We start from the raw sequence: 6,497 nt of genomic DNA, 5'->3' as shown, positions 1-6,497 counted from the left end.
CCCCCCCCCCCCGTGCTATTCGAATGTTGTTAGCCGAGTTCGTAGATTCCAGGCGATCTACCGAACATTAGACGAATTTTAAACGCGAGTTATTTAATAATTTTTTCCCCCTTCGTTTTCTGCGACGCGTAGTTATTTATAATCGATTAATATATTGCATATATATAATGAAATTGTTAAGAGACGCTCGTTACGTTTGTCGAATGGACCTTTTATAATGAAAAAGAGGATACCGACGCCCATACACTCACCGTGTATGATTTCTCTCCCGTCATTGTGCAATACGAAAAAGGAAAAAAAAAAGAAGAGAGAGAAGCAGAAAAGGAGGAGGAAGAAGAAGAAAAGAGAAGAGAGCAAAAAGTCACATACACACACACACACTGTAGATATGTAATCTCAGTATAATGCTAAGTGCGCGTCGCGTCGTGCACCCGACGACTCCCTTTATTGAAGACGTGCGATGCACGAGGAACGATATGATATTTCGGTGATTTACATCGTTAACATGTATGAAGTATCGGGGAACGTAATCGGAGAAAAGAGGAGACGGTCGCCGCCGAGACGAATCTGCACGGCACGGTGACCAGACGAGAGACGAAAAATAACGATAGTCGCGATAACGGCAAAACAATTTGGTACACTTCGATATGCGTACGTGCTTGCATCGCGTACGTGTACTTTGCACGTTTACGTATAAATATTATAGAAATGTAACGTATGTTATATTGTTGAGCGGCAGATTGAAAAAAAAAAAGGAAAGTTTAAGTTAATCGACTGTAAATTATACAACTGTTTTGTGTAATCGCAATGTAACTAGTATTTTTAAATAATTTATGATAATCGTTATGTAATAGTTGGAATATTCATTCGTAGGTTATATTTGGAGTTACAGAAATCGGTAAATATATATATTTAACGATGTTTTAACGATTACGTTTCGACTTGCAAATTTCTAATTGTAGGTATATAATATGCATGTATATCCTCTCTCTTGTTCGTTTCTTTCGTTTCTCTTCTTAGATGATTTAAAAGGTTTAAAGTTATTTTATAGTTAAAATTATAAATTATTAAAGTCTAAAATTATTTAAATTTTTAGCGAGTAAGAAGAGAGAGAGGGGAACCCCGGGATTTTCAAAATTCAAAGGAAAAGTTGTTAATGACGTCGTTTACTTCAGTCATCGCTTTAACATATTCGCCGTTCTGGTCACGGATGTAGTAGAATGAACGTTTTGCTGAATTCTGGACGCACGGACACAACGGACAGTCGCACATTGTGCCATACAGGTGCAAATTGGCGCGCGACGTTTCCCCGCTTTTCCAAAGCTCGTCCGAGATTGAACGTTTTTTCAGGTCTGTAGTTACCACGTTATACGAGTCAGTGTCCTTTGTAAATTGTACTATTTGTAAATAATATCGCGCTATCAATTACGTTATGTAAATCGGAAGGCGGTGTTCTTTGTTAGCTGTGAGTTGAAGGTTTCGACAAATCCTTTCGTCGTCCGTCGAACAGCCAATCGATTGTCTTGATGATTCAACCGCGAGAAAGAGAGAGAAAGAGAGAGAGAGAGAGAGAGAGAGAGAGAGAGAGAGAATGAGTGAGAGAGAAAGAGTTAGAAACAGTGCCAAAGAGACTGAACTGAAACAACGTTCAGATGCCAGAAAACATTATCGATTGCGATGTAAGTTAACTTGATGCGCGTTAACTTAAGCAACAGGCCCGGTATATATCTTTCGCGCTCGTCGCTTTCGTTAAACTCGAGCGTTGTCCAAGCAATTGCGTTTTTCGTGAAAGTAAGTGCTCTTAACGCTGCATTTAAACGAACGTTTGAACGCTTGGCCCTTGATTGTCGTAATTCCGCTATTGTTTCGCGAGTGAAGAGAGATTATTATTAGCGGAGACCGCTGGTCCTCTTGTTAAGAAAAGGAAAAATTTAAAAAAAGACAAAAAGAAAGAAAGAGAAAGAGAGAGAGTGATTGAGAGGGGGGAGAGAGAGAGAGAGAGAGTAGGAAGGAGGGAGGGAAAAACAAAAAAGAGGTATTGTTCCGGAGTATTCGATCGTTCGGCGGAATGAGTTCGACGTAGGTTCGCGTTCGCGCACGAAGCACCGCGCGCGTAGTAAAAAGAGAATACGCGCTTGTAGACAGAGAATATAGATATACATTTTATACGGAAGAAAGAAAGAATATATTTCTCGTAACGAAAGCCGCGAACTCCCTCACTTCGAAGGAGAATCAAAACTTGCGCTAGGAAGAAAAGAAAAACGAAAAAACAAAAAGAAGGAAGAAAGAAAGACAATTTCGCTCCTGTAGATTTATAGAGACGTCGTTCGATTCCCCCGTTTGCGGAACGCGTCCCGGTGGCGGGGTCTCCGGCGGACGTTTCGGCGAACTGCGAATACATCCGCCCTTCTGAGATTCGAATTAAAACGCGAGATCTTTTTCCGCTCGCTCTCCCGTTCGCCGAGTCGTCGCGCTCGCTTCTACGTCCAAGGCGTGAAATCGAGACAAGTCGAGTACAGCGGAGAAGGGAAGGAGGGGAGAGGAAGATCGCCGCGATCGCGTCGCGGAGATGAAGACACAGTGTCCTTATTCCTGTCGAGGTACGCTCGAATTACTGCCTGAAAACACTCACACACATAAGAAAAAGGAAAGAAAAAGGAACACCACCGGTTTCCCCTAAACGTCTCCGTCGAGTCGCGCCTCCGTTCGCTCGCGGTTCGAGCGACGCTTCGCGGACACGATCCATATCCATGCTCAAGGTCCAAACGACACTCTTTCTCGATTCACTGGTGGGGGAAAGGGGAAAGCAGGAGAGAAGGAACGGGAAGAAAGAAGACGAGGGAAAGGAACATAGGGACTCTCCAAGTGCCAATATTAGCCAAGCGTGAATTATTATATATAATATAAAAGTGTATATATACACACACACACGTACACGCAAGCGCGCGACACACGTGCATATACACGTACACATATACACACACACGCATACGTACACATATACATGCGCATGTAGCGTAATTATTACGTGCATTATCTCTTAGTGGTATACCACACTGTGTGCAAAACTTAATCGAAAGAGTGAGGGATTCAGGAGTCACACACAAGCTTCGGGAAGTCGAAACGCGCCTCTTCCTCGGTGATAAAAGACACACGGTGACGCCGCCACGGCGAGATCGGCCTCGACGGGCTCGCGCGTCCAGGAGAGGTGTGATATTAATAGACGAGGAATTGTAAAGAGATCGCGGGCAGCCGATTTTCTCGCAGCCAGCCACTTCGCTCCTTTCCGAGATCTGTCCCCCTTTTCTCTCTTCGTCTCTCCACCCCCCGACGCGACCGTCGGTCGACGAAACGATCGGGAGGAAGAGCGAACCCCATCCGATTCTTCCGGATCCTTCATCGTCATCGGCGGGAGAAGATCGAGAGAATGATCAGCGAGCGATATTTCGGTAGAAATCGGACGGGATCTGTTGGACAACGGCAACAGAGCGCTGCTAATCCAAGTGGTGTTATTTTTACAGGCACAAATGTCTGGAAACGACACATTTCACCGAGACTCTTTTCACGTCGTCCCTGTCGTTTTAGTTTACGTCATTTCGAAACGTTTAATCGTGTTTAATGTGGTGATTTAAAACGGCGAGATGTATGTGAGAAAAGCCTGAAATAACACCCTTGGATTTGCAGCGTCCCTTCTCCCGGGAGAAACGCCCCGGGTTACTTTCGTTATCCGCCCGATTTTTACCGGGCTTCTCTTCGCGCTCCTCGCGGTTCTTTCCACGTGCACTCGCGTCCCTCGACCGCGCGCAGCCGTGACATATCATTCTACGAGCACTACCCGTTCTTCATATCACGCACAGTGCGAGAGGATCTCCTCCTCCGTCTCATTCTCGTCGGGGGTCCTTTTGTCCGAGAGGACGAGAGAATCGGCCCGTCGATCAGGAAACAATGTTACATTATACGCGACGTTCGTGTGAAGAAAAGGAGACGGAACTTGGATCATTCGAAAAGTATATCACCCGCAGTCTCTTTCGAGCGGTCGGAAGGAAATAGAAATCGACGAGCCGACTTCTCTCTCATCGTCATCCTCGCGGTCATCCTCGGTCGCGAGAGCTCGGTCTCGAGCACCGTCTCGTCGTCTCCTCCGTCTCATCGCGCAGCTATTGAGCTTCGGTCGGAACGAAGAGCCGTCCTTCGTCGCTCCCCCCCCTACCCCCCATCCCCGCAATACTTAATTGCCTGCCGCGGACTTGTCGCTTTGCTCTTGTTTTTGCCAATCCCCCTCGTAGCCCCTTTAATTCGCGCTCGACAGCAGATAGCCGTCTCGACGGCGAGACGATCGTCCGTTGCGTCGCGTGTGGTATTATATATTTTCTGACTGTGATTTGTTGCTAGGCACTTCGTAATACATTAATCGCCCGCGTGATGACGACGACGACGCGCACAGAAGAGTTTCCCTCCGGAGGGAAACATTAACCCTTCGTCTACCGTACGACTCCCGTCCCTATATTCGGAGATAGAATTAACTGTCGGAGCTAAAGATACAGCTGTGGCAGTTGTATCTTTGAAACGGGGACACCTAGTGTGTCATTATTATTGCAGCTAAACTTAATAGCCGTTTGAATTTAGATGCTGCAGCGAAAAATATTGGCTAGATCGTATTAAAGTCATATTCACATTCCCGATTAGAAATGTATTACTTTTTTTCTTTTTTCTTCACAGAAACTATGCTTGATATGTTAGTGTTTGCTTCCATTCACTTGATTTGATGTTATATCGTATTTGTAAAACACGCTTGAGCACATGACGAATCACAACGACAAGAATAGACTTAGCAGTTATAAGAATACAAAAGAAAAATATCCACACACACAAGCAGTGTTACAAAAATAACTTATAACCAGAAATAAAGTACAAACTAGTAAACGCAAGCATAAAAAAGTACATATGTATAATTTGAATATCTCAACTAATTAATAAGTCGAGTTAAAAATGGTGATGAATGAATTTTTTAAATTTGAAGACATTTCACTGAAAAAGAATCCATCTTAAATGAGTACTCGTTAGTACTACACAGTCTATATTAATACCGCTAAATGTAGCACAGGAAGTCCTACGATATTTTACATAAAACACTGAAAAACGTCTCGATGGAACATTAAATTTTTCGTGGAACTATATAACATTTCTTCACGTAAGCGAGTTTTACTTTCATGTGAAATCGCGATACTTTCTCAATTCGTGTAGACGAAGGGTTGAAGAAGCGTGCAGGGCGGTATTTAACACCTTGATTGTCGCGCCGAGTTCGAGGGCGGGTCTGGATTCTCCGGTCGCCGGACGTGATCTTACACATAAAGTTAGATTACTTAACGCTCACGGAAAGATCTTGCGGGGAAACGTAACCGGTATGAGACTCGGGTAATTAGCGAATCCCACGACTTGTCACAGCCGCGAATTTTCTCACGTTCTCGGTAATTCTCAGAGGTGATCATTCGATTCGTTGATCGCCTTTCGAACTCGAGTCTTAGAGCCTCTACCCAAGCAAACTTGCGTAGTCACACGGCGCGCACGTTTGTTTTTTTTAAATCAAGCGATCGCGATCGTTGTAATAAAAAGGACGTCTTTTGTCCTGCGCGATCGGTCGATTTTCCCGTGCGATTATGCGACTTCGGACAAGCCTTTACTGTTCACGCTTCTCTTGCGTGCGCTGAAACTGTGACACATCGCCAACCGCGCGAATTGCACTCGTTTGGGTGACGGGGAAGCCCCCGTCCCCGCGGGAGCTCGCGTTTCATGCGAATGTGAGCGGCGATCAAGGTGTTAAACCGCGAAGAAGCGTCGAGGGCGAGGCAGAGCGCGTGGCCCGTCGTGGCCGGCCATAGGTACTCGCGTCTGCTGACGGGTAAAGGGCCTTAGGAATTAGAGCGAAGAAGGCAAATAGAAGGGGTAAAGAGCGTAAAGGAGGAAACGAGGAGGAGGCGCGCGGCGACGCGCCGGGCGAACGCGATCGTTCGACGCCTCGTTCGACGCCTCAGGACGGCCGAGAGAAATCGCAGGCGGCGACCGGACGTTCGCGTTCCCCGTCGAGATTACTCATATCAAAGCGAGAATCAGTCTTTTCGTCGAGCGGTGGAGACCGATCTCTCGTTAGTCCTTCGGCGGCCGCGATCGATCGGCATTGTTTTCTCAATTACTCCGAAAAAGTCCAGATTTCTTTTGGTTTCGTTCTGTCTTTTTAACGTCTGCCATTTTTCTCCCTGTCTCAATCGTCAAATTGGATTATCAGGTGCAACTTTGAAATATTACGAGGAAAACGATCTCCCTATTATCCCGATCTTCCCTACTTAGAAAGAAACCAATTTGCCGTATAATATTCTAAATTGGGACCAAAAATCAATTTTGAAATTCTGGGCGAGGTACTTGGTAATTAGGAGTGAATATCCTAGTCGAATTCTTGGTTCTACGTTGATCCTGTTACGAACGAACATCTATCGCCGTTT

This window comes from Dinoponera quadriceps, unplaced genomic scaffold, assembly GCF_001313825.1.
Source record: "Dinoponera quadriceps isolate SergipeBrazil2010 unplaced genomic scaffold, ASM131382v1 scaffold1425, whole genome shotgun sequence".
Classification (NCBI taxonomy): domain Eukaryota; kingdom Metazoa; phylum Arthropoda; class Insecta; order Hymenoptera; family Formicidae; genus Dinoponera; species Dinoponera quadriceps.
Note: the sequence above shows the minus strand (reverse complement) of the source record.